This window comes from Mus pahari, chromosome 8 (genome assembly GCF_900095145.1).
Source record: "Mus pahari chromosome 8, PAHARI_EIJ_v1.1, whole genome shotgun sequence".
Classification (NCBI taxonomy): Eukaryota; Metazoa; Chordata; class Mammalia; order Rodentia; family Muridae; genus Mus; species Mus pahari.
This window is the reverse complement of record NC_034597.1, coordinates 47,966,749-47,971,535: the sequence shown is the minus strand read 5'-3', so window position 1 is coordinate 47,971,535 and position 4,787 is coordinate 47,966,749. Positions and strand designations below refer to the sequence as shown.

Sequence of the window (4,787 nt, the reverse complement as noted above, 5' to 3'; positions counted from 1 at the left end):
TCTCTCTCTCTCTCTCTCTCTCTCTCTCTCTCTCTCTCTCTCTCTCTCTCTCTCTCTCGGTATCAAGATACCACTGAGGTGGATCGCACATAAAATTCCAGCAGGATAAGAAATTAGTTTGAGCTTTCCTTACAATACCTAAAGACATACAGATTCTTAAGATTTCTTATAAGTGCCATTTAACATAAACTATGTGTTGATAAAGTGCCATTTAACATAAACTATGTGTTGATATTATCAGTGAAATGGGGACAGATATCAAAGCATAAAGAAACTATACCACATCTTTTGACAACAAAGAGTTATATAGTATTTCATACATTTTTTTCCTATCACAGTAATACCAGTGCATGTTATATAAGCCAAAGATTCATTTTGTCACAATAGCACTGTTTGTATACTTCTGTACCTCATGCAAGCAAAATAGAATAAAAGCCTACAAAATAAATCCAATTATACAAATTTACGGTCTGACAAGCTCATATCCATGCAAGCTGGAAATGTTCAACTTCTGTGGACGACAAAAGTGACTGACAAAGGACTGACAAGAGTCAGGCCATGTTCAGGGGCACATACCTATAATCCTAGGCAATCCTAGCACCAATGAGGCAGGAGAACTGCTATAAAGTCTAGGCCAGCCTGAGCAACATTCACACACACACACACACACACACACACTCACTCACACCCCTCAAGACTGTATCAAAAACCACCACTATGAAAGAGGAAGGCTGGAAGAAAGTTGAGCTATTAAAGGCTAGTCTCACAATCAAAAATCTAAGAAGGGAGGTTAGTTAAATCTAAGAAGGGAGGGAAGTTAATCATTCATGAAAAAATAGAAACATCCACATGAAAGGTGCTGAAATGTAGTATCAGAACGACTTAATTCCTAAAAGGACTTCACACTTATTAGAGGTTTATAGTCAAGCTAGGCATAGAGGTACTGCAATCCCAGTACTTGGAAGGCTGAGGCAGGTGTATTTCTGAGTTTGGGACCACCTTGGTCCACAAAGTGAGTTCCAGAACTATATGGTAAAACCTCATCTCCAATAATAACAAAGTTCCTTCAAATTTTCAGACTAATCCAGACATATACTGCAAAAAATTATACTGATACAAACAGTCTATATTGGTGTTGAAATAAGGTAGAAAAAATTTAAATGAAGCAGATCATAGTGGCACATGCCTGTAATCCACCAACTAGAAAAAGAGGGAAAAAGAATACCCCAAAGAGGGCTGGAGAGATGGCTCAGTGGTTAAGAGCACCAACTGCTCTTCTGAAGGTCCTGAGTTCAAATCCCAGCAACCACATGGTGGCTCACAACCATCCATAATGAGATCTGATGCCCTCTTCTGGTGCATCTGAAGACAGCTACAGTGTACTTAGATATAATAATAAATAAATCCTTTAAAAAAAAAAAGAATGCCCCGAAGACATCATGTACTACACAGTGAATTCAAGGCCAGCCTGGACCATAATCCTAGTCTAAAATAAATAAATACATACATACATACATACATATTGTTAACTATTCACCCACCCCTCAGAGAGTGTTCCTCTGTGTAGCCCAGGCTATGCTGGAACTCACTCTACAGACCAGGCTGGCCTCAAACTCACAGATTTGCTTCTGCCTCCTGAATGCTGATATTAAAGATGTGCACCACCAACACCTAGCATTTTCTATTTTTTTAAAAAAAGAACTGAACAGGATTCAAGCACTTTTTATGTTTCTACTTCCGAGCAAGAAAAGATTATTCTGACTCAGTTTAAATTTGAGATCTCCAACATGAGAATCATCAAGTACAGTCCAGCTGCTGATGGTGGGCTCTGTCATCACACTGCTTCGTGTTCAGAACCTGCTTCACTAGATACTTCCCAGTATCCTTCTACGCCTACTTCCTCCTCTGCAAATTCAAAGTAATAACAGTGTTCAGAAGGGAAAAATATTAGCTATACTACCAAGTTCTCCTGTGGATTAAATTACTTAATACAAGTTTAAAACGTTTAACACAGGGTTGGAGAGATGGCTCAGCAGTTATAAAGTACTTGTTCTTAGAAGGTTCGGTTTCCGGGACCCACTCAGTGGCTCACAACATCCAATACCTTTTTCGGACATCCTTGGCCACCAAGTACATGTATGTCACACATATATTCAAACAGGTAAAACAATCATACACATTAAAAATAAATCCTAAGAAACCATAAGCATCTATACTTATAAGACACCGCTGAAGTATACAAGTAACAGGAGAGGTACTGGGCTCAAGAGTAATATTTGGGGCTAGAAATGTAGCACAGTTGGTGAAGTGCTTGCTAGCATGTAGGAAGCTGGGTTGGATTCCCAGCACCACAGAAATGTATCAAGAGGGCACCAGTGTCATTATAGCACTTGGGAAGTTGAGACAGAGGGATCATAAGTTCAAAGTCATTCTAGGCTATGCAACAAAAGTTCAAGGTCGACCTGGGATACATTAGACGCCATCTCAAAATAAGTGCTAGAGCCTGCAAGATGGCTGAGTGGATAAGAGACGCCTGCTACATGAGCCTAACAACCTGAGTTGGATCCATGTAACCGATTAGGCAGTGAAGGGTAGAGCCAACTCCAAAAGTTGTCCTGACCTACACACTGGTGCTCTGGCATGTGCACCAACACAAACACACCATGCACTCACACACTATAAAATTTTTTAGAAATTTATAAAAAGCGTGACTTAATAGAAAACTGGTCAACACCAGAGATGAAAGACTAAGTAGAGGACTGCACAGGTCTGAGCAGCATCTACTTGGTAAGATGAAAACAACAGATGCAAAGAACATGAAAGATCTAGAAACACATCCACCTTCCTGGTCAAATTCAGGCATAAAAAGTTAAGCAGCTCTCCCTAGTTGTCCATTACCTGAGGTCCATTAAGCATGATGACAAGAAAAATGTCAAAAATGGTTGCGTGCACTTCAAACCAAATAACATTAATTCCCACTCTGTAACTCTAGAGGGCACCAGAAATATGCCCTCCTTCACAACACCCCTCCTCCCCACCGGTAACGTGAGCAGCTGCAGAAGCCCGTCGTCTGGTTGCTGAGGTTGGTATTGCAGCAGCAGAAGAGATGTCTGCAGCGGTGCAAAGAGCAGCGCCCACTCCCAGCTGCCTCACCAGGCACCACTGGAGCTTCTCCCCGACAGCAGCTGCCACCCAAGAGAAGGCTCCTCCCCTTAACAACAACCAGGAGGGCCAAGTCCTATACCTGAACCCCTATAATCCAACCATGTCCTCTGTTCATAAGCAACAAATTAGAAGAAATGGACTCACAATGGTGTTTTCCTCACTTTCTGCCAAAGATGCACCAAATAGGGTTGAACGAAATCTCTGGTCCTGGGATAAAAGAGGGAAAAAAAAAGAAAGCGAGAAATGGATGAACACCCAATCTGGTAGGAGCACCAAGCCGATTTCACCAGGAGGAGGCAGAGAAGCGACTAAGGGGTCAAGGAGGTTTGGCCCTTCTATTATTACCCCAAAGCCCACGCAAAACGGCCTACTACTTACTAACCAAGTAGAGTGAAATATTTTATTTGGAGCCAAAACCTATGTGCAAGCCACAATCTGCAGGGAAAGGGACCTGAGGGCTTCAAGCCTGCTATGGGGTAGGGAGGGGGAAGGGCAAACATTGCCCCGACGCCAGCAAGGGACTTGCACTCCCTCGCAAATATTACCGCCACCGTTATTCCAGTCGAACTCAGCACCAATTTACAGGTAAAGAACAGATTATGTCAACGATGGGCTGATATTGCCCATATTTGCCCCGAGCAGTTGCCCTGGGCCCGAGGTTTGCCCCCCCTGCAGTCCGAGACCGGCAGCGCTGCCTCCCCGTCCGCCATTAGAGACCCAGCCAAACAATACGTGAGGAGCAAGAGCCGCGCAGCACAGCGCCGGGGAGGAGACCAGCGACGAAGAGGACGCCGCAAGACTCAAAAGGCACCCCTTGCCATCGAAAACTTGGGGTCTCGGTTGGACAGACAGGGTGGGAGTGCGGCCCCCAGGCGGGAGGGCCAAAGGGCCCCTCCCCGGCCCGCCCGCCCGCCCGCCCGCAGCACAGAAAGGAAAACACCCCGCGACCTCCGGCCGCTGCCGCCCGCACATCCAGGCCCCCGCGCCCCCCGCCCCCGGCGACCGCCTCACCCAGCCCGCCCGGCCGCGCCCGCGCTCCCTCACCCCTCGGGCCGCACGCGAAGCCGCCCTGGACATCAGCGCGGCCCCCAGCGCACCCTCAGGCCCCGACGCAGCAGCGGCGACGCCGGCCGCCGCGGGCTGCTAAGCCGGGCTCGGTGGGAGGCTCCCGACGCTGCCCTCACCCATCTCCGCCTCCCCAGTCGCCCCCGCCTCCGCCTCCTCCTCCCGAGGCTGCGCTGCTCCCGGCCACCCCCACTCTCCGCGGCCCTCGACAGGAAAGACGGCGGGGAGAAGCCTCACCCGGTTCTGGCTGCAGCTCCGCGGAACGAACCTCCCCTCCCCCGGCCCACCCCCCTTCGGCGACACGCACAACTCCGCTCGGTCCAGTCCCGGCTTTAGCGCTGGTGAGGAGGAGGCAGAGGAGGCGGCGGCGGCGCGGCGGAGCCCGGGGAGGCCCCGCCCTCCGCACGCTCATTGGCTGCTGGCGTGGGCGGCCCGGAATGCCTCGGGCAGGTTCCATTGGCCCGGTCGGCCTTCTTTCAGGACCCTCCTCGGTGAGGTAGTCACGGCGGCTGTCCGTCAGACCTGAGCCACGCCCTCGGGCCTGCCGGCCCTCCCCC

At 48.7% G+C, this 4,787-nt stretch overlaps 1 protein-coding gene across 2 annotated transcripts in view; it reads right to left on the bottom strand.

Annotated features, from left to right (window-relative positions):
• Zmym2 (zinc finger MYM-type containing 2) overlaps nt 1-4,639 on the bottom strand; it is a 74,287-nt gene extending 69,648 nt beyond the window's left edge. The window contains exons 1-2 of one of the 2 annotated variants that reach the window (XM_021203976.2): nt 4,468-4,639; nt 3,310-3,372 (exon numbers count right to left, since the gene is read on the bottom strand). The gene's annotated coding sequence lies outside the window, so the exon portion shown is untranslated. Of the gene's footprint in view, nt 1-3,309; nt 3,373-4,209; nt 4,325-4,467 lie in introns of those variants that run through there. The other variant, XM_029541859.1, reaches the window with a different exon arrangement.
• Between the last annotated feature and the right edge of the window lie 148 nt (nt 4,640-4,787).